Raw genomic sequence first — 24,428 nt, 5'->3', positions numbered from 1 at the left:
GGGACCTTTGGGATTGCAAAAAGATGAAGATCTTCAAAGGTAAGCGATTTATTTTATCGCTATTTCTGACTTTTCTGATGCATCTGCTTGGTTGGAAAATGTTTGTGATGCGGTCCGGTGAGGGTGCACACTTGGTTATTTATCTCCGGTATTGAATATACTATTTTTAAATTGTATTGTTTATTTACATATTAGGGTAACTAAGGATTGATTAGGAACGTTGTTTGACATGTTTGGACCAAGTTTATTGGTAATGTTTGGGATTCATTTTGTATGCATTTTGAACGAGGGGAAACAGGTGGATTATTGAATGAGCGCTTCATTCAATAATCCACCTGTTTCCCCTCGTTCAAAATGCATACAAAATGAATCCCAAACATAAGCTTACTTTTTTGGGATATAAAGAAGGACTTTATCGAACAAAAGGATCATTTGTTGTGTAACTGGGACCCTTGTGATTGCAACCAGATGAAGATCTTCAAAGGTAAGGGATTTATTTTATCGCTATTTCTGACTTTCGCGATGCATCTGCTTGGTTGGAAAATGTTTTTAAGAAATTAAGGTCAGTCAATGCGGAACATTTCAAGAAGTTTGAAAGTTTCTTCAAGTGCAGTCACAAAAACCATCAAGCGCTATGATGAAACTGGCTCTCATGAGGACCACCACAAGAAAGGAAGACCCAGAGTTACCTCTGCTGCAGCGGATAAGTTCATTAGAGATAACTGCACCTCAGATTGCAGAGTTCAAGTATCAGACACATCTGTAGAAAAAGTCAAGGGGTCTGAATACTTTCCGAATGCACTGTATACTCCAACATTATGAATTTGAGATCAAATGTTTCATATGAGGCTACAGTACATAATGTCCCCTTTTATTTGAGGTTATTTTCATAGATATCTGTTTTACCGTTTAGAATTGAAAGCACTTTAAGTATCTAGTCCCCAGATTTGAAGGTGTCATAAGGATTTGGCCAAATTCACTTATGTGTATTTAAGTAATCAAATGTTTAGCATTTGGTCCCATATTCCTAGCACACAATGACTTCATCAAGCGTGTGACTCTACAAACCTGTTGAATGCATTTGCCGTTCGTTTTGGTTGTAAATCAGATTATGTTATGTCAAATATAAATTAATGGAAAATAATGTATTGTGTTATTTTCAAGTCATGTTTTATTGTAAATAAGAATATAATATGTTTCTGAACACTTCTACATTAATGTGGATGCTACCATGATTATGGATAATCATGAATGAATCGTGAATAATGATGAGTGAGAAAGTTAGAGGCATAAACGTCATATCCCCCCCAAAACACTAACCTCCCCTGTTATTGGTAATGGTGAGAAGTTAGCATGATATTTGTGCCTCTGTAACTTTCTCACTCATCAGTATTCACTTTTCACGATTATCCGATAACTATTCCACTCATATTGTTTTAATTATAGGTCATATTTCATAGAAATCTGGAAACCCTAGACAGTTACTTTAAAACCATTCCATGTACAGTACCTAAGTTTGTCCTCTGTAGCTATGTGCTTTTATTTGCTGAAATCCATACTTTTTAATAACATTTTTGTTCTGACTGTTGCCCGGTATTGACTGACAATGACTGACGTTGTCGTATGTACAATCCGCCCACACAACCTGACTCCTCCGAGATATGGTGTAGTTGAGGAACCCAGCTAAGGGACTCCTTATTAATAAAAACATGCCACTTCAAAGTGACTATTTGTAACAGTTTAGGTTAGGAGAGTATTTTCGTTAACCCTAAACCTTTTCATAACCTTAACCTAAAGTATCCTAACCTGCTGCATAAATTCTCCTAATCTGCTACGAAAAAAACGTAGTTGTATCGAAGTAGCGTATTTTTAGGGAATCTCCCCAGCTAAGTCCTATCCTAGCCTAGATACGTATATTGTTCATTTTCCTTGCGCCTGAAAACGACACTGACGGCCGCCTACACTTCAACGAACGACACCCTGTGTGCTTATCATTCCTTTGTCTGTGAGCGGTTGACACCGTTTCCTTGAACGGGGGATAGAGAGCTGAAAAGAAGAAAGAAACAGAGCGCAATAGCCTTCTTCTTCGCGTATAGCCGCAGCCCACAGGACGGCGGCGCGTACACGGTGGAGTAGCACAGACCGCAGTTCCCGGTACTGAAGACGGTGACGAGGGCTCGTTCTCTCTGCAAGGGAAGGAGGGCGGGGTCTCGTAGCGTCAGCCCTCTCATTGTATGTCGGCTGCTGATGCTGAGCACGAGCGGAGAAAAAAAAACCCAGGGCCATGGATACGGTTTTAAAAACCTTAGGCCTTAATACATTGTGGAGATTAATTGCACGGTAAGAATGCTTTGTTTCTGTTTATTTAATATGTTATTTCAAATGTTTGACAAGGTATGAATAATAGAGAGATGGGAGAGAGATGTATGCTTTTGCAGCAGGTTGACAGGAATTCTCATGAAGAGCAAGCGCCATATGCGTGTTATTACGGTCGTTATTATCAAGCTTATGTCAGGACATTGCAGTGCATCTATAAATGATTGAGTTTATATGTAATTTTATGCTTTTCGTAATTCATGCGTAGGGTAATTGTTATGTAGGGATTTTTAAATGAGCGTGTAGCTGTAGCTAACTGTCGGGAAGTTACAGTATTGGCCTGCGCATTAGAAAGCATGCAGCCTTTCAAAGATGGAGAGGAAATTGCTGGTGGGTGCTTAGGCATATTATGGCCAGGGCCATTTTAAACTATGAATTCACACGATGAATTGGCAACATCTGTCTTTCTGTTAGTTACTGTAACTGACATCTGCTAATGACACGTTGGATAATTCATCATCAGTTGTTGAAGTGCCGTGGGTAAACCGACTTGCATTGCTCTTTTTCTCTAGTGCTATAGTGCTGTTGCCTCCGTAATTTAGGCTACCTGTCCCATCTGGTATGCTTATTGTTGTGTGTGATATTTATATGGCAACACATAGGACAAGGCCCGTTATATTCATAGCCATAAGAACAATAGTTACCATAAAAACAAGATCGAACAGAATTGTGTTCTCAAAAATGAAACCAATCTGATTGAAGACATTTGTAATAAGTGTGTCAACTATTTACATGCAACACAACAATATGACATATTAGGCCTACTAGAGTGTGTGTATGCATGCACGGAGGCCTAGATATATCACAATCCATCCGCTAGGTTATCCAATACTGGGCACAACATCCTTTTTCAAATCATTGTGTAATAGGCCTAAGGCCTCAATATCTGGAGAGCAGTTTGTTTTGGGATCACATCCATTGGGATGTTGTGGTCGTTGTTGTGGCTGGCTGATAGTTTAGGGATTAGATGTTAGTACAGGCCCAGTCTAGACCGGCCCTCAGAGCAAAGGTCTGCTTTCTCATCAATCCTGGTCAGAGAGATCTTAATAGTTCATATGGATCTAATAGTTAATATGGCAATAGTATGTTGAGTACAGTGAGTACCAACAATTATAATGTAAAAGGAGAGGGGGGCACAGTGGTAATCCAATGACAAGTGCTGTCCAGCCCAAATAATCAGACAGGAAGGATAACGTTCACTGCCATGCAGAGTGATTAAACCTCAGGTCCTCTGGCACAGCCAGCACTGGATTCAGAGGCTTGTATCCCAAATGGCACCATATTCCTTATATAATGCACTACTTTTGACCAGGGCCAATAAGGAATAGGGTGCCATTTGGGGCACACAAGAGTGGCCCAACTGCACCATCTGCAAAGATTGCATAACCTGGATTCTCTTTAGAAATGTGTCCCAAAATGTCATATTTATCTGGAAATGACGGACATAACACGACAGGGGCAATTTGGAGCGAACTGAAATCCATCTTGTTTAGGCTTGGCATTAGGAAATGCATTATATTCCAGCAGCATGCAATCTGAAAAATATATGCATTGGCAAATGCAGTGAGCCTTGCAAAACAAGCTGCAATGTTATATGTTTTATATGCAATGAAATGTATTGTATGTGAATAGAATGGTTATATCGATATGATGTATAGTATACTATGTGGCATGTATATTTTTTATTACTTGTCATTGTTTATGTCAGAATGGAAATGAAGTCGTTTGAGTTGTTGGTAGCGGAAGATGAAATTGGACACGTGCCAATGCCTTGCGAACAGACGGACATACATTTGCAGCTCCTACCTAAAGGCTAGTCTTTGGTATAAGAGTAGCATTTGCAGAGTTTATTTCTGAAACGATATATCCAACCAATTTTTCACAGTTGTGGTTTTTCATCAGAAATGATTGCTCATGGCTATATCTATGTGTGTGTGTAACATATTATTGTTCTAATATTTTTTTATGAATAGATATTAGATGTGTATTAAAATGGGGTTTGTTGCAAAATGCCATATATCCATTGTTTAGCTTGAATGGAGTGTGCGTATCCTGTATGTTTAACATACTGCATAAATTCAACCCATCATATATCTAGCCTCATGCTGTAGCGTTTGGTTAGAGTCAGGAATTGTCCCAAATGGCACCCCTATTCCCTACATAGTGCACTACTTTTGACCAGAGCCCAGATCTCATATTACTGTATTGATGATAAATATATATATATATATATATATATATATATATATATATATATATATATTCATATATATATATGTATATATATATTTATATATATATATACACACACTACCGTTCAAAAGTTTGGGGTCACTTAGAAATGTCCTTGTTTTTGAAAGAAAAGCTAGTTTTTTTTAACATTAAAATGACATCAAATTGATCAGAAATACACTGTAGACATTGTTAATGTTGTAAATGACTATTGTAACTGGAAACGGCAGATTTTTAATGGAATATCTACATAGGCGTACAGAGGCCCATTATCAGCAACCATCATTCCTGTGTTCCAATGGCACATTGTGTTAGCTAATCCAAATTTAGCATTTTAAAAGGCTAATTGATCATTAGAAAACCCTTTTGCAATTATGTTAGCACAGCTGAAAACTGTGATCCTGATTAAAGAAGCAATAAAACTGGCCTTCTTTAGACTAGTTGAGTATCTGGAGCGTCAGCATTTGTGGGTTCATTACAGGCTGAAAATGGCCAGAAACGAAGTACTTTTTTCCGAAACCCGTCAGTCTATTCTTGTTCTGAGAAATGAAGGCTATTCCATGCGAGAAATTGCCAAGAAACTGAGGATCTTGTACTATGCTGTGTACTACTCCCTTCACAGAACAGCGCAAACTGGCCCTAACCAGAATAGAAAGAGGAGTGGGAGGCCCCGGTGCACAACTGAGCAAGAGTACAAGTACATTAGAGTGTCTAGTTTGAGAAACAGACGCCTCACAAGTCCTAAACTGGCAGCTTCATTAAATAATACCTGCAAAATGCCAGTCTCAACGTCAACAGTGAAGAGGCAACTCCGGGATGCTGGCCTTCCAAAGGTCTGCATCAGTGGCTTGTAGGCTATTTGTGGAAGCCAGGAGATGGTAAATTACCGTGAGACCGACCGTTATTATCTTGACAATCACCGGCTGACGAAATGTTGTGACCGCCACAGCCCTAGTCTCTCCAGAGATGTTCAATCGGGTTCAAGTCTGGGCTCTGGCTGGGCCATCATGTACATTCAGAGACTTTTCCCAATGCCACTCCTGTGTTGTTTTGGCTGTATGCTTAGGGTCGTTGTCCTGTTGGAAGGTGAACCTTCGCCCCCAGTTTGAGGTCTTGAGGGCTCTGGAGAAGGTTTTCATCAAGTATCTCTCTGTACTTTGCTCCGTTCATCTTTCCCTCAATCCTGACTAGTCTTCCAGTCTCTACCGCTGAAGAACATCCCCACAGCATGATGCTGCCACCACCATGCTTTACCGTAGGGATGATGCCATGTTTCCTCCAAACGTGATGCTTGGCATTCATGCCAAAGAGTTCAGTCTTGCTTTCATCAGACCAGAGAATCTTGTTTCTCATGGTCTGAGAGTCCTCTAGGTGCCTTTTGGCAAACTCCAAGCAGGCTTTCATGTGCCTTTTACCAAGGAGTGGCTTCCGTCTGGCCACTCTACCATAAAGGCCTGATTGGTGGAGTGCTGCAGAGATGGTTGTCCTTCTGGAAGGTTATATATACAGTTGAAGTCGGAAGTTTACATACATTTAGGTTGGAGTCATTAAAACTCGTTTTTCAACCACTCAAACAAATTTCTTGTTAACAAACTATAGTTTTGGCAAGTCGGTTAGGACATCCATTTTGTGCAAGTAATTTTTCCAACAATTGTTTACAGACAGATTATTTCACTTATAATTCACTGTATCACAATTCCAGGGGATCAGAAGTTTACATACACTAAGTTGACTGTGCCTTTAAACATCTTGGAAAATTCCAGAAAATGATGTCATGGCTTTAGAAGCTTCTGATAGGCTAATTGACATAATTTGAGTCAATTGGAGATGTACCTGTGGATGTATTTCAAGGCCTACCTTCAAACTCAGTGCCTCATTGCTTGACATCATGGGAAAATCAAAAGAAATCAGCCAAGACCTCAGAAAAAATAGCAGACCTCCACAAGTCTGGTTCATACTTGGGAGCAATTTCCAAATGCCTGAAGGTACCACATTCATCTGTACAAACAATAGTATGCACGTATAAACACCATGGGACCACACAGCCGTCATACCGCTCAGGAAGGAGACGCGTTTTGTCTCCAAGAGATGAACGTACTTTGGTGCGAAAAGTGCAAATCAATCCCATAACAACAGCAAAGGACGTTGTGAAGGTGCTGGAGGAAACAGGTACAAAAGTATCTATATCCACAGTAAAACAAGTCCAATATCGACATAACCTGAAATGCCGCTCAGCAAGGAAGAAGCCACTGCTCCAAAACCGCCATAAAAAAGCCAGACTATGGCTTGCAACTGCACATGGAGAAATGTCCTCTGGTCTGATGAAACAAAAATAGAACTGTTTGACTATGATGACCATCGTTATGTTTGGAGGAAAAAGGGGGATGCTTGCAAGTCGAAGAACATCATCCCAAACGTGAAGCACGGGGGTGGCAGCATCATGTTGTTGGAGTGCTTTGCTGCAGGAAGGACTGGTGCACTTCACAAAATAGATGACATCATGAGGCAGGAAAAATATGTGGATATAGAAGCAACATCTCAAGACATCAGTCAGGAAGTTAAAGCTTGGTCGCAAATGGGTCTTCCAAATGGACAATGACACCAAGCATACTTCCAAAGTTGTGGCAAAATGGCTTAAGGACAACAAAGTCAAGGTTTTGAGTGGCCATTACAAAGCCCTGACCTCAATCCTATAGACAATTTGTGGGCAGAACTGAAAAAGTATGTGCGAGCAAGGAGGCCTAGAAACCTGACTCAGTTACACAAGCTCTGTCAGGAGGAATGGGCCAAAATTCACCCAACTTATTGTGGGATTCTTGTGGAAGGCTACCCGAAATGTTTGACCGATAAACAATTTAATTGCAAAGCTACCAAATACTAATTGAGAGTATGTAAACTAGAGGTCGACCGATTATGATTTTTCAACGCCGATTCCGATTATTGGAGGACCCAAAAAAGCCGATACCAATTAATCTGCCAATTAAAAAAAAAAAAAAAAAAAGTTTAAATAATGACAGTTACAACAATACTGAATGAACACTTATTTTATCTTAATATAATACATCAATAAAATCAATTTAGCCTCAAATAACTCATGAAACATGTTCAATTTGGTTTAAATAATGCAAAAACAAAGTGTTGGAGAAGAAAGTAAAAGTGCAATATGTGTCATGTAAGAAAGCTAACGTTTAAGTTCCTTGCCCAGAACATGAGAACATATGAAAGCTGGTGGTTCCTTTTAACATGAGTCTTCAATATTCCCAGGTAAGAAGTTTTAGGTTGTAGTTATATGCCACGCAGGACAGGCTAGATAAACTAGTAATATCATCAACCATGTGTAGTTAACTAGTGATTATGATTGATTGATTGTTTTTTATAAGATAAGTTTAATGCTAGCTAGCAACTTACCATGGCTTCTTACTGTATTCGCATAACAGGCAGGCTCCTCGTGGAGTGCAATGTAAAGCAGGTGGTTAGAGCGTTGGACTAGTTAACCGTAACGTTAAAAGATTGAATCCCCGAGCTGACAAGGTAAAAATCTGTCGTTCTGCCCCTGAACAAGGCAGTTCCTAGGCCATCGTTGAAAATAAGAATGTGTTCTTAACTGACTTGCCTAGTTAAATAAAGGTGTTAGAAAAAAAGAAAAAAAAAATTCACAATGACAATCAATCAGATTCCAAACTCTCCACCATGGCCAAGACCAAAGAGCTCTCCAAGGATGTCAGGGACAAGATTGTAGACCTACACAAGGCTGGAATGGGCTACAAGACCATCGCCAAGCAGCTTGGTGAGAAGGTGACAACAGTTGGTGCGATTATTTGCAAATGGAAGAAACACAAAAGAACTGTCAATCTCCCTCGGCCTGGGGCTCCATGCAAGATCTCACCTCGTGGGGTTGCAATGATCATGAGAACGGTGAGGAATCAGCCCAGAACTACACGGGAGGATCTTGTCAATGATCTCAAGGCAGCTGGGACCATAGTCACCAAGAAAACAATTGGTAACACACTACGCCGTGAAGGACTGAAATTCTGCAGCGCCGGCAAGGTCCCCCTGCTCAAGAAAGCACATATACATGCCCGTCTGAAGTTTGCCAATGAACATTTGAATGATTCAGAGGACAACTGGGGGAAAGTGTTGTGGTCAGATGAGACCAAAATGGAGCTCTTTGGCATCAACTCAACTCGCCGTGTTTGGAGGAGGAGGAATGCTGCCTATGACCCCAAGGACACCATCTACACCGTCAAACATGGAGGTGGAAACATTATGCTTTGGGGGTGTTTTTCTGCTAAGGGGACAGGACAACTTCACCGCATCAAAGGGACGATGGACGGGGCCATGTACCGTCAAATCTTGGGTGAGAACCTCCTTCCCTCAGCCAGGGCATTGAAAATGGGTCGTGGATGGGTATTCCAGCATGACAATGACCCAAAACAGACGGGCAAGGCAACAAAGGAGTGGCTCAAGAAGAAGCACATTAAGGTCCTGGAGTGGCCTAGCCAGTCTCCAGACCTTAATCCCATAGAAAATCTGTGGAGGGAGCTCAAGGTTCTAGTTGCCAAATGTCAGCCTCGAAACCTTAATGACTTGGAGAAGATCTGCAAAGAGGAGTGGGACAAAATCCCTCCTGAGATGTGTGCAAACCTGGTGGCCAACTACAAGAAACATCTGACCTCTGTGATTGCCAACAAGGGTTTTGCCACCAAGTACTAAGTCATGTTTTGCAGAGGGGTCAAATACTTATTTCCCTCATTAAAATGCAAATCAATTTATAACATTTTTGACATGCGTTTTTCTGGATTTTTTTGTTGTTATTCTGTCTCTCACTGTTCAAATAAACCTACCATTAAAATTATAGACTGATAATTTCTTTGTCAGTGGGCAAACGTACAAAATCAGCAGGGGATCAAATACTTTTTTCCCTCACTGTATATATACATATTTCAATGTCACAAATGTTTAATTTGTACAGTTTTTTAATACAAATGTAGTTATTCGTCAGGTTTGACTGTGTAAAACCTTGCACTACTTTTTTCTATGAGAGTGATGTGGATATATCTCGTTTAGGAAAATAAACATGATTATTTGTCTCTGAAATGAAACCTTCAAGTGATAGATTTCAAACAAACATGTCTGTGATTTAATAATGCATGGTTAGATGTGGGAAAAAAACGTAAGTTCAATTAAAAAAAAGCGGATTTACTTCCATTTCTGAAATCGTATATATAGTGTTTTGGAAACTCTTCATTTAGGAATTACTATCACAAACAAAGTGGTATCAAACAGCAGTGGTGCTTAGGAATATACCATACAAACATGACATGAGTACTTAAACACAGCATAATATACACAGCCTACATTTTCTATCAAAAGCGGAAATTGGTAAAATGGTATTCGAACACCAGAAATCTTTATTCATGACTGTGGCGGACGGCTACAAAGCATCATCTGCAGAATCCGGTAGCAACACAGATTTGATGTCTCAGTGGAGAGTTAAGTGGGTCATGATGCCAGTGTGCTTAATGATGTTGTGTTCAACCCTCACCATGCATCAGAGCTGGGAAGCAGGCCACTCCTGCTGCGGGAACCTCACTGCCTTCTCCCCTTTCTCATTGTTCATAAGCCTTACTTGCCTTATGTCTTGGAGTTCTGCTTCAGGTTTAAATCCAGGGGGAGATGTGTTAATGCCAGAGTGTGCTACGAGGAAATAGGCTCAAACGAGCAGTAAGAGAATAGGTCTAACTACTTGCACTCTAACTGACCCTGAGATTTGATTAATGAAATAAGAGGACATTTCTCTAGAAAAATGGTGAAGAGTGTAGAGACGGAACTCCCTAAATCATTTGGCGTGGTAAAAGAGCTAGACTTAAAATGAGGACGCTACAACTACCCAAAGAATATGCTGAACTACAATTGGGCATGCCATACCATTTTAGAATGGATGCAAGACTATCTCAGGGGTGGAACACAGTCTCCAGAAGCGTGGGGCTGTGCACCTATGGCGTTGTTAAGTGTTCTTACTAGTAATAGTAAACAAATACCATCAAACATTTTGAATAACCCTGTGATCTACTGTACAGTCCAAAAGGTATTTCCTCATCACTGATTGAAGCAATAGAGCATTTCCTCCAGGATTTAACAGCAGTATCTTCGGCTCATGGCTCAGCAGAGGAATCAGTTACTGGGGACCTATACTCAAACAATGTTCTGATGTGTTTTACACAAATCCAAGCTAAGTTTGGTATCCCGCAAATGCACTTTTATGGTTTCTTGGAAGTTCTACATTTTATTTCGGAGTGACATTACCTCTAGATGGGTCGTTGACGGGTCCAATTCATAGATGCTTCCTCCAATTCACAGACTCAAAGTGTTTTATCTCTTACTTTTATGAGTCAATTCATACTTGGGATAAATACAATATAGATAATGTATTAAGAATCTGGGAGAGGGACCTTGAGATGGGCAGCATGGATCTCATCATGCAACACCACATTCTCTTGTTACAGGATCAGAGAAGTCCTGTACAAACTCCTACACAGACAACATCCCCAATGTGTTTAAAATGCACAACAGTAATTGGCACATACATACACATACACATACAAATGTAATACTTCCAGGTCAACTGCAATATTAATTCCATTGTAAAGCACAATTTCTCCCATTTCCAGCTAAATCAATAACGAGACATCCAGGTTGCCCGTCTCTGCATGATTGAAGAAGGCAATGGCGAAGGGGGAAGTGAAGGCTACTGAGTGATAGTGAAAGGGGAAGATATGTTGTGTGGGGAAACAGCATTTTTCACCCAATTTGTTCAACTTATCACCTCTAAAATGTCAATAAAACACTATAAAGAGTTTATATAATGTCTCATTACATACCTACTTGAAGGTTTGTGTCGAATTTGAATAGGGGGTTATAGAGCGGCGCTAAAGTGTTCTTCAGAAGTGAACTGCGGCTGTCACGGCTTTTGAGAGTCACGATGGCTCGCAGTGATGACGCGAAACATGTACTGTTGATTGAATGAACTATTGATGAGCTCACAAGTAATTCACTTTACACTCACCATTGATAGTGTCTTGATAAATAAATAAATAAATAAATACCGTTCAATATATAAGTAACACAAAGTAGGGAAGTTTAATTTCAGAAGAGATGGATGTGATTCTGTTCAAAGAGAGAGATGAAGGAATATAATGTTACTTTATATAATGTTAATGAACAAAGCGTGGGAATGATTAGGGTTCATATTATAACTTCCAGTAGCACGAGATAAATACTTTTATAAACGACTTAACGTCAGTAAATTACTCTATAAAGCAACAATATTAATGTAAAAAATGTGTATAACAACTAACAACAGTTGTAACAACAACTCACCTCTGTCCTCTCACTCCATCATATCCACTGAGTGTACATGAACACCTGCTCTTTCCACGAAATGTACAATAACGTTATGTTGGATTTCATGAAAATGATATTCACATTTCTTAGTCCATTTCCTTGGCACTATCTTTATGAATGATGTTGCATGCACACACGCACACAAAAAAAACGATTTTAACTGTATTATGACAGGAAATGTCTGGAAAGGGAAATACCCAGCAACAGCCCAAGAAACAGTGCCATTACACCCCCGAATAGCTACAGGCTGCTTATGAGGTGATGGCAGGGAGTAGCCTGAGGGAGGTGACTCATGCCTCCTGTCAGTACCTGTTTACAGGGAAGCCAATGGTCCAAAAACATTCCATATAATTCATAACTATTGCAGTTTGGTGACATGCTGTCTTTTAGGGAGTTCCGTTCATTTTCTTCACCTGTGCACAATCAAGAGCAGAAAGAGAGGCACGCAGGAATGTCGCCTCTCAATTTGGGTTAGAGCGTGTAAATTGCAAACGACTTTAATAGATAGCACACGTATTGAACACACAGCTCCAGTGAATAGGTTGGTACGGCAAATGTATTTCAAAACGTTAACACTGCAAACTTGAGAGCAAAAATCAAAGTCTCATGCAATTCATTATTGATTGATTCAGTGTTTGTGTTATTGATGACCACATTGCTATTAGCACCCTACTCATGAAAAAATGTGTTTAATATTGGCAATAATAATATTAAAACTAATCCTCATTTAAACAAAAATCGTGAATAATGAAGGTTTCTTACAAGTGTATATGGTTAAGCATGTTTCTAATCTGCGAGAGAAACGCTACCCCTGGTGGAAAGACGCTGTACGGCAACACAATGGGTTGCAAAATGCGTGCCGTGCCGTACGTTAGCGATGTAACGTGAAGCCAGAGGGGTCCGTTTTTTCATCTTTGCTCGAAAACTATTGGTCCATTACTATGTCAACGCTTGAATAGAAACGTAGTTTAAACCCCGGATTTTGATGCCAACACAGTCGCTGCAGTCCCATTAGTTTTCATTACAGCCTTGTTTGAATGCCTTGGTTATGCAAAATGTGTCCGGAACACTGCTAGGTTTTAGTAGGATGAAAGGAAATTAAAACATTTATACTAAGTGTGGCAGCTGATGCTGGAGCATTTGCCTAGAGATTTAGTTGACCTGTTAGAGAGGGGCAGCGACAATGTAGCTTAGCGCTCGAAATGGCAACCTTAACTCAGTGTAAAGGGAGTAAGGGGATGCCGATATGTAGCTCAGTTGGTAGAGCATGGTGTTTGCAATGCCAGGGTTGTGGGTTCGATTCCCACGGGGGGCCAGCACAGAAAAAAAATGTATGAAATGTATGCATTCACTACTGTAAGTCACTCTGGATAAGAGCGTCTGCTAAATGACTAAAATGTAAAATGTAAAAAATGTAAGCTTATTGGTGAAATGTGAGGTGTGTATCTGTGCAGAAAGTTCGGCAACTATTTGGAAACTGTATTTTTTTCTCTTTTTTTTGCCCTTACCTTTTCAATGTTTTGTTATGTTACTGTTACACTATATTGTTTCTGATTGTTACACCATTGTAACCTATGGTAACACCCTTGGTGTTGGTAACACGCCGACAGAGATGGTCACCTCACTTCAGGTCCTTAGGAAACTATGCAGTTATATATAGTGGCCCTTATACGTAGTTACTACACTGTAATAACTAAGTGTTTTTGTAACCGAACCAGTCAGAGACTTAACTACCTTAACACATTGTAATAATACAAAACAATTCATCAGCTTGCAGGATGCTTTGATCAGTTGCACAATTTTTCTCGTTCACTTTCGCTTGTAAATGTCCACACTCACAGAAAAGGACATTCTGTAGCTACTAGCTATGCTTGTATAACTTTATGAGCTGGATTTGCCTGTCTTTGCAATTAGTTTGTTACTTTTCATTTGTTAGCATTTAGCTAAAAGTGTCCATATGATTCTGCTATTAGTTTGTGCTACTTTTGTTAGCATTCTGGTAATAGATGGCCAATTGGCTTTTCTTGCGTTTTAGCGTCCCCTTGTGTGCTATGCCGGTAATACTGTAAATCCCAGGATGAGAGAAGGACGGTATGACAATATGACAATCTGGATACCGCCCAAGCCAATGCTCACACGTCCTCTGTGTCACATGTCAGGAAGGGAACTGATGCCAATAGTCTTATCAAATAAAATGTAATTTGTCACATGCTTCATAAACCAAATCACCAAATATGGAATAGGACAATAATCTGATTTATGTGTCTACATATTCGTTTAACCCCCGCCACCTGGTTCTGACCGATTGTAGTCTACCGCAGCATTCCTCTAGCATGGTTAGTTACTGGGTTAATACAGCATTAGCGCTCATGTGTAGTGTAGTGTAAAATGGTTGGAGCTGGTCAAGAGCTTCAAGCTCTTCGGTGTCCAAATCACGAATGACTTCAAATGGTCTTCTCACACGCTATCAGTTGTAAAGAAGGCACGACAGCACGTTTTACCCCTCAGGAGGTTGAAAAGTTTTGGCATAGGCCCTCAAATACATCAAAAGTTATACAGCCACACCACTGAGGGACCTTACAGATACATTGCCTTCGGAAAGTATTCATAACCCTTGACTTTTTCTGAATGGCTACCTCATCTCTGTACCCCACACATACAATTACAGTGCCTTCAGAAAGTATTCATACCCCTTGACTTATTCCACATTTTGTTGTGTTACAGCCTGAATTCAAAATGTTTATAAAGAAAATGTATCTCACCCATCTACACAAAATACCCCGTGATGACAAAGTGAAAACATGTTTTTATAAATGTTTGCAAATGTAGTGAATATGAAATACAGAAATATCTCATTCACATAAGTATTCACACCCCTGAGTCAATACTTTGTAGGAGCAACTTTGGCAGTGATTACAGCTGTGAGTCTTTCTGGGTAAGTCTCTAAGAGTTTTCCACACCTGAATTGTGCAATATTTGACCATTATTCTTTTCAAAATTCTTCAAGCTCTGTCAAATTGGTTGTTGATATTTTCTAGACGACCATTTTCAGGTCTTGCCATAGATTTTTAAGTAGATTTAAGTCAAAACTGTAACTCGTCCACTCAGGAACATTCACTGTCTTCTTGGTTAGCAACTAATCAAATCAAATCAAATCAAATTTATTTATATAGCCCTTCGTACATCAGCTGAAATCTCAAAGTGCTGTACAGAAACCCAGCCTAAAACCCCAAACAGCAAGCAATGCATGTGAAAGAAGCACGGTGGCTGGGAAAAACTCCCTAGGAAAAACTCCTGAGAAAGGCCAAAAACCTAGGAAGAAACCTAGAGAGGAACCAGGCTATGAGGGGTGGCCAGTCCTCTTCTGGCTGTGCCGGGTGGATATTATAACAGAACATGGTCAAGATGTTAAAATGTTCGTAAATGACCAGCATGGTCAAATAATAATAATCATAGTAATTGTCGAGGGTGCAACAAGCACGTCCGGTGAACAGGTCAGGGTTCCGTAGCCGCAGGCAGAACAGTTGAAACTGGAGCAGCAGCATGGCCAGGTGGACTGGGGACAGCAAGGAGTCATCATGCCAGGTAGTCCTAGGGCTCAGGTCCTCCGAGAGAAAGAAAGAAAGAAAGAAAGAGAGAATTAGAGAGAGCATATTTACATTCACACAGGACACCGGATAAGACAAGAGAATACTCCAGATGTAACAGACTGACCCTAGCCCCCCGACACATAAACTACTGAAGCATAAATACTGGAGGCTGAGACAGGAGGGATCAGAAGACACTGTGGCCCCATCCGATGATACCCCCGGACTGGGCCAAACAGGCAGGATATAACCCCACCCACTTTGCCAAAGCACAGCCCCCACACCACTAGAGGGATATCTACAACCACCAACTTACCGTCCGAAGACAAGGCCGAGTATAGCCCACAAAGATGTCCGCCACGGCACAACCCAAGGGGGGGGCGCCAACCCAGACAGGAAGACCACGTCAGTGGCTCAACCTACTCAAGTGACGCACCCCTCCCATGGACGGCATGGAAGAACACCAGTAAGTCAGTGACTCAGCCCCTGTAAAAGGGTTAGAGGCAGAGAATCCCAGTGGGAAGAGGGGAACCGACAAGGCAGAGACAGCAAGGGCGGTTCGTTGCTCCAGCCTTTCCGTTCACCTTCACACTCCTGGGCCAGACTATACTTAATCATAGGACCTACTGAAGAGATAAGTCTTCAGTAAAGACTTAAAGGTTGAGACTGAGTCTGCGTCTCTCACATGGGTAGGCAGACCATTCCATAAAAATGGAGCTCTATAGGAGAAAGCCCTACCTCCAGCCGTTTGCTTAGAAATTCTAGGGACAATTAGGAGGCCTGCGTCTTGTGACCGTAGCGTACGTGTAGGTATGTACGGCAGGACCAAATCGGAAAGATAGGTAGGAGCAAGCCCATGTAATGCTTTGTAGGTTAGCAGTAAAACCTTGAAATCAGCCCTTGCCTTAACAGGAAGCCAGTGTAGGGAAGCTAGCACTGGAGTAATATGATCAAATTTTTTGGTTCTAGTCAGGATTCTAGCAGCCGTATTTAGCACTAACTGAAGTTTGTTTAGTGCTTTATCCGGGTAGCCGGAAAGTAGAGCATTGCAGTAGTCGAGCCTAGAAGTAACAAAAGCATGGATCAACTTTTCTGCGTCATTTTTGGACAGAAAGTTTCTGATTTTTGCAATGTTACGTAGATGGAAAAAAGCTGTCCTTGAAGCAGTCTTGATATGTTCTTCAAAAGAGAGATCAGGGTCCAGAGTAACGCCGAGGTCCTTCACAGTTTTATTTGAGACGACTGTACAACCATCCAGATTAATTGTCAGATTCAACAGAAGATCTCTTTGTTTCTTGGGACCTAGGACAAGCATCTCTGTTTTGTCCGAGTTTAAAAGTAGAAAATTTGCAGCCATCCACTTCCTTATGTCTGAAACACAGGCTTCTAGCGAGGGCAATTTTGGGGCTTCACCATGTTTCATTGAAATGTACAGCTGTGTGTCGTCCGCATAGCAGTGAAATTTAACATTATGTTTTCGAATGACATCCCCAAGAGGTAAAATATATAGTGAAAACAATAGTGGTCCTAGAACGGAACCTTGAGGAACACCGAAATTTACAATTGATTTGTCAGAGGACGAACCATTCACAGAGACAAACTGATATCTTTCCGACAGATAAGATCTAAACCAGGCCAGAACTTGTCCATGTAGACCAATTTGGGTTTCCAATCTCTCCAAAAGAATGTGGTGATCGATGGTATCAAAAGCGGCACTAAGATCTAGGAGCATGAGGACAGATGCAGAGCCTCGGTCTGACGTCATTAAAAGGTCATTTACCACCTTCACAAGTGCAGTCTCAGTGCTATGATGGGGTCTAAAACCAGACTGAAACGTTTCGTATACATTGTTTGTCTTCAGGAAGGCAGTGAGTTGCTGCGCAACAACTTTTTCTAAAATTTTTGAGAGGAATGGAAGATTCGATATAGGCCGATAGTTTTTTATAATTTCTGGGTCAAGATTCGGCTTTTTCAAGAGAGGCTTTATTACTGCCACTTTTAGTGAGCTTGGTACACATCCGGTGGATAGAGAGCCGTTTATTATGTTCAACATAGGAGGGCCAAGCACAGGAAGCAGCTCTTTCAGTAGTTTAGTTGGAATAGGGTCCAGTATGCAGCTTGAGGGTTTGGAGGCCATGATTATTTTCATCATTGTGTCAAGAGATATAGTACTAAAACACTTTAGTATCTCCCTTGATCCTAGGTCCTGGCAGAGTTGTGCAGACTCTGGACAATGAAGCCCTGGAGGAATACCCAGATTTAAAGAGGAGTCCGTAATTTGCTTTCTAATGATCATGATCTTTTCCTCAAAAAAGTTCATAAATTTATTACTGCTGAAGTGAAAGCCATCCTCCATTTGCGAATGCTGCTTTTTAGTTAGCTTTGCGACAGTGTCAAAAAGAAATTTCGGATTGTTCTTATTTTCCTCAATTAAGTTGGAAAAATAGGATGATCGTGCAGCAGTGAGGGCTCTTCGATACTGCGCGGTACTGTCTTTCCAAGCTAGTCGGAAGACTTCCAGTTTAGTGTGGCGCCATTTCCGTTCCAATTTTCTGGAAGCTTGCTTCAGAGCTCGTGTATTTTCTGTATACCAGGGAGCTAGTTTCTTATGACAGATGTTTTTAATTTTTAGGGGTGCAACTGCATCTAGGGTATTGCGCAAGGTTGAATTGAGTTCCTCGGTTAGGTGGTTAACTGATTCTTGTCCTCTGACGTCCTTGGGTAGGCAGAGGGAGTCTGGAAGGGCATCAAGGAATCTTTGGGTTGTCTGAGAATTTATAGCACGACTTTTAATCTTCCTTGGTTGGGGTCTGAGCAGATTATTTGTTGCAATTGTAAACGCAATAAAATGGTGGTCCGATAATCCAGGATTATGAGGAAAAACATTAAGATCCACAACATTTATTCCATGGGACAAAACTAGGTCCAGAGTATGACTGTGGCAGTGAGTAGGTCCAGAGACATGTTGGACAAAACCCACTGAGTCGATGATGGCTCCGAAAGCCTTTTGGAGTGGGTCTGTGGACTTTTCCATGTGAATGTTAAAGTCACCAAAAATTAGAATATTATCTGCTATGACTACAAGATCCGATAGGAATTCAGGGAACTCAGTAAGGAACACTGCATATGGCCCAGGAGGCCTGTAAACAGTAGCTATAAAAAGTGATTGAGTAGGCTGCATAGATTTCATGACTAGAAGCTCAAAAGACGAAAACGTCATTGTTTTTTTTTTTGTAAATTGAAATTTGCTATCGTAAATGTTAGCAACACCTCCGCCTTTGCCGGATGCACGGGGGGTTTGGTCACTAGTGTAACCAGGGGGTGAGGCCTCATTTAACACAGTAAATTCATCAGGCTTAAGCCATGTTTCAGTCAGGCCAATCACATCAAGATTATGATCAGTGATTAGTTCATTGACTATAACTGCCTTGGAAGTGAGGGATCTAACATTAAGTAACCCAATTTTGAGATGTGAAGTATCACAATCTCTTTCAATAATGGCAGGAATGGAGGAGGTCTTTATACTAGTAAGATTACTGAAGCGAACACCGCCATTTTTAATTTTGCCCAACCAAGATCGAGGCACAGACACGGTCTCAATGGGGAAAGCTGAGCTGACTACGCTAACTGTGCTAGTGGCAGACTCCACTAAGCTGGCAGGCTGGCTAACAGCCTGTTGCCTGGCCTGCACCCTATTTCATTGTGGAGCTAGAGGAGTTAGAGCCCTGTCTATGTTCGTAGATAAGATGAGAGCACCCCTCCAGCTAGGATGGAGTCCGTCACTCCTCAGCAGGCCAGGCTTGGTCCTGTTTGTGGGTGAATCCCAGAAAGAGGGCCAGTTATCTACAAATTCTATCTTTTGGGAGGGGCAGAAAACAGTTTTCATCCAGCGATTGAGTTGTGAGACTCTGCTGTAGAGCTCATCACTCGCCCTAACTGGGAGGGGGCCAGAGACAATTACTCGATGCCGACACATCTTTCTAGCTGATTTACACGCTGAAGCTATATTGCGCTTGGTGACCTCTGACTGTTTCATCCTAACATCGTTGGTGCCGACGTGGATAACAATATCTCTATACTCTCTACACTCGCCAGTTTTAGCTTTAGCCAGCACCGTCTTTAGATTAGCCTTAACGTCGGTAGCCCTGCCCCCTGGTAAACAGTGTATGATCGCTGGATGATTAGTTTTAAGTCTAATACTGCGGGTAATGGAGTCGCCAATGACTAGGGTTTTCAATTTGTCAGAGCTAATGGTGGGAGCCGTCGGCGTCTCAGACCCCACAACGGGAGGAGCAGAGACCAGAGAAGTCTCGGCCTCCGACTCCGACTCGCTTAACGGGGAGAACCGGTTGAAAGTTTCTGTCGGCTGAATAAGCGACACCGGTTGAGCATTCCTACAGCGTTTCCCTCCAGAAGCCATGAGAAAGATGTCCGGCTGCGGGGACCGTGCGAGGGGGTTTATACTAACGTTACTATCTGTACTTGCTGGTGGCACAGACGCTGTTTCATCCTTTCCTACACTGAAATGACCCTTGCCTAACGATTGCGTCTGAAGCTGGGCTTGCAGCACAGCTATCCTTGCCGTAAGGCGATCGTTCTCCTCTATATTATGAGTACAACGACTGCAATTAGAAGGCATCATGTTAATGTTACTTAGCTTCGGCTGTTTGAAGTCCTGACGAACCATGTCCAGATAAAACCTCCGGGGTAGGAAAGTTGAATGAAAAAAAAAAAAAAAGTTGAGTGAGGGAAAAAGTAAAAATATACGGTAATGAAAAAGTAAAAACCGTCAGGTAGCAAAGTAAAAGTAAAAACCGTCAGGTAGCACAGCCAAATCTACACTACAGTGTAGATTTGGCTGTGTTTTTGGTTATTGTCCTGCTGAAAGGTAAATTAATCTCCAAGTGTCTGGTGGAAAGCAGACTGAACCAGGTATTACTCTAGGATTTTGCCTGTGCTTAGTTCCATTTCTTTTTTATCCTGAAAAACTCCCCAGTCCTTAACGATTACAAGCATACCTATAACATGATGCAGCCACCACTATGCTTTAAAATATGGAGAGTGACTGGGTGTATTGATATACCATCCAAAGTGTAATTAATATCTTCACCATGCTCAAATGTATATTCCATGACTGTTTGGGAAACCTCCCTGGTCTTTGTGGTTGAATCTGTGTTTGAAATTCACTGCTCGACTGAATGACCTTGCAGATAATTGTATGTGTGAGGTACAGAGGAACTAATTCAAAAACGTATTATTTGTTAAGCAATTTTTTACTCCAGAATATATTTAGGCTTGCCACAACAAATGGGTTGAATAGTTAGGCTCAATACATTTCAGCGCTTCATTTTTAATTAATTTGTAAACATTTCTAAGAACATCATTCCACGTTGACATGATTGGGTATTGTGTGTAGGCCAGTGACACAAAATCAAAATTTAATCACAACAAAATTAGTAAAAATATTTTTGATGCTGAATGTTATCATATGTTCAACCAAAACCTAATATTAGATAAAGGAAACCTGAGTGAACAAATAACACGACAATTGAAAACATTCAGTTAAAAAATATATGCAAAAGTAGAGAAAGTCAGAAAGGGGGCAAATACATTTTCACGGAACTGTACATTAGAAATCTGCAATTTTTCATCAATTTCTATGCTCGACTGAACAAAGAGCCACTTGGGAGCCAAGTGAATGGCTCTTTTAGCTGAACAGAGCCAAAAGATCGGCCTCATTGAAAAAAATCGGAACGCTCATCACTAGTGCCTGTGAGGCAGCGCTAGCGCTGAATGTGCGCACGTATACTTTTTTGTAATGAAACTTACCTGTTTGGCAGTTCGGGTGCCAGAATCACCCTGTGGCTTCAGTAAGAACTGCCATTGAATCCTTTGAAAATACATGGTCAATAACCACCGTTTTTATGCGAAAAGTCATATAAGAAAAAACAGGACGTTTCGGTGTAATTTTATAAATGCCGGCAGATAATTGGTTCGTTCGACATGGTGGGATCCATGAACAAAATGTGTAGAACAATCAGAAGAACGAAAGCCCCACTAAAAACATTTAGAATGTGTTTGTTTCCACCCAAAGGTCATGCACTACTCATGAATCATATTTAGCACATTTATTCTAAAAACATAAAATACCGTCAACTACTGTCATACCGTCAAAGATTTGAAAAATATTGTCATTTTATATTTTGTCAGTATCGTCCAGCCCTACATTATTGAGCTATTGATTGTTACCTAAAATCCTATGAATGATTTTCTAATTAGTAATTACACTAAATGTTAATAATGCACTTTAAATCTGGAGTTTGCATCAGAGTGTAACAGAGGGCATTGGAGCCAGACAGCCCTTCACAGAAAAAATATCTGTATGTGTTCACCCAGCCACAATACTAGTGGACCTTGTAGTAGTGTCTGTCAGCGTTAATTTCAATACCATGACATTGAGTTCCCTTACATTAGTTTTGCATTTCATACATACCTAATTCTCTGTGATGATTTTCAACTGATTTTACTATACTCTGTGTGAGTAGTAGGCCTACTCATGTACGCTTCCCTGCCCTTGCCCAGAAGTGCTTTGAACAAAGACAGTGCCTTGAATCTGTCTCGCATGCATCCGTGCTTGTAATTGCTGGATTAGCCCACAATGAACAATGTATACCACGTTGCATTTAGAAGTTAGGATTCCATAATGTTTTCAGGCAACTAGGATGACTTTCTGTCACGTTATTAGTTTGCATTACGCCTTTTGACATTCTGATGTGGCATGGAACCTCAGTTATCCTAGCCATGTCATCCTTTTTCTTTTAAGATCAAATGTTCCAGAACAGAGCCATACCAGACCCATTTGCTGTTAGAAAGGTCATAAAGACTCCAGAGAAAAGCCTATGTTGCTTTGCTTTTGAATGGTGGATGAGACATTGTCTCTTGCTCTCTGCATATTCACACTCTGCAAATAATATCAACAGTAATTCAACAAAACAGCCATGGTCCTTTGGACAGAAGCCATGAGCAACACTCACGATTAAAAAGCTTAGCACCAGTGGACTGATAAGTGCATGAGGAAGAAACGTGTCATTATAATCTTCATCTGAAATCTTAGTGTAATATTTGAATCATCATTAGGCCTCTGTCTCTGATTATAAGGAGATTATGCAAGGGGATTATGGCACTGTTTGTGTACAATCGCTGTGACTATAGCGCATGGGTTATACAGTCTTTGTAAGCGACTTCTGCTATGTGCTCCAGTGGTCCGGTGGTAACACTCCTGGCTCCATGCACAAATGTGAGTCCCCTTGGAGACCGGGGTTCAATCTCTGTGTGCTCTTTTCTCAACGTGACTTCCCTTCACCTCTCTCCCACTGTGTCTGTCAATATAGCATCAAAAATTATGAAAAGAGTGTTTCTCCACTTTCCTTAAAAAAAGAGAGAGTCTGAAGAGAACCTCCCCAAACGTTTTTTTTCCCTTCTCGTCAAGACCAATATGTAGGGAATCTAGTTTCAGGTGTTTCTTTTACGTTAGGTTATATCTCCTTATCGAAGCACACAGCACCGTGCTGTGCCCTACTTTATACAGCACTACCAGTGTATATACAGCTTCCCTTCCTCTCCCCCGGTAACGTGCGTCGTACAAAGGGGACCAAGGCGCGGCGTGTGAAGTGCTCATATTAACTTTAATGAAACACTAAATAACAAAAAAAAATTAAAATTACCGACAACAGTCCCGTCAGGTGAAACATACACTAAACAGGAAACAACTACCCACAAAACAACATGAGAAACACCCCTACTAAATATGACCTCCAATTAGAGGCAACGAGGAACAGCTGCCTCCAATTGAAGGTCAACCCAATAAACCCCAACCTGGATAAAGACAAACTAGAAATCCAACATAGAAATAGAGAACATAGAACAAACACAAAAACACCCCCTGTCACGCCCTGACCACTCTACCATAGAAAATAACAACTTATTTTGGTCAGGACGTGACACCCCCACTCTCTACTCTAACACCCAACACCAACGCCCATTTTCTTATCAAACATGTATAACACATGCAGAGTGCCATACATCAAATTGGCATGAGTACCACATGATTTGTACAGTTAGAAAAACAATGTTGTTTCAACAGTGACTTTTCAGAATGTTCACCTCCAAAGTTAGTTCAGATACAACAGCTGTCATGAGACGAGGCGGGATAAAACTTACCAGTTTTAGAATGTTGTGTTGTATAACAGCTGACTAAAGACGGGGCATTCAGATCAAGAAGACGAGAAGTTCAGTTGAGACCATTTCCACGGTAACGGTGCCTCTTTTCAATGACGTGATGAAACTTTAAAACAAAGTTGCCACTTGTTGTAGCAAGGTGTTGTAGCAAACGAGTGTTATGAAATATATGCACCAGAAACAGGGTACACTTTGTGACTTGTCAGATAAATATCAGCAATCTACAGGGGTAAGATCTTTATTCAAGCCAGTTTGCTACAGCAGGAAAATAATCCTGTAGCAGCAGGAAATGTGAATTATTATGTGGATTATAATTTGATACAATTAACATAAGGGCAAATCAAGACTGACATTTTAAAGTGGAAATTACAAACTTTAGAAGCCTTTTAAAACCTCTAATACACTACAAGTTTGCATTTTCTACAGGAAAATTCTCAGCAACAAAAGAGTGATCAAATTAAGATCCACACCTAAACATTTGACATGTTGAATCTTGGAAACTCCAGCCGACGACATGAGACGTTATAAAACTAGACCGTTCAGATCAAACAAACTATGTTCTTAAATAAAATTCCTTTAGACCGTCGCATC

The 24,428-nt window shown here is 40.8% G+C and overlaps 1 protein-coding gene across 4 annotated transcripts in view; it reads left to right on the top strand.

Annotated features, from left to right (window-relative positions):
- The first annotated feature begins 1,709 nt into the window (after nt 1-1,709).
- The window catches only part of LOC115148542 (janus kinase and microtubule-interacting protein 2), a 47,008-nt gene continuing 24,289 nt past the window's right edge, over nt 1,710-24,428 (top strand). For all 4 annotated transcript variants that reach the window (XM_029690510.1, XM_029690509.1, XM_029690512.1 and 1 more), the window contains exon 1: nt 1,710-2,340. The gene's annotated coding sequence lies outside the window, so the exon portion shown is untranslated. The remainder of the gene's footprint in view (nt 2,341-24,428) is intronic.

The sequence above is a fragment of the Salmo trutta genome, chromosome 15, assembly GCF_901001165.1.
Source record: "Salmo trutta chromosome 15, fSalTru1.1, whole genome shotgun sequence".
In the NCBI taxonomy this organism is placed as follows: domain Eukaryota; kingdom Metazoa; phylum Chordata; class Actinopteri; order Salmoniformes; family Salmonidae; genus Salmo; species Salmo trutta.
The sequence above is the reverse complement of the archived record's forward strand: the minus strand, read 5'-3'. Positions and strand labels throughout refer to the sequence as shown.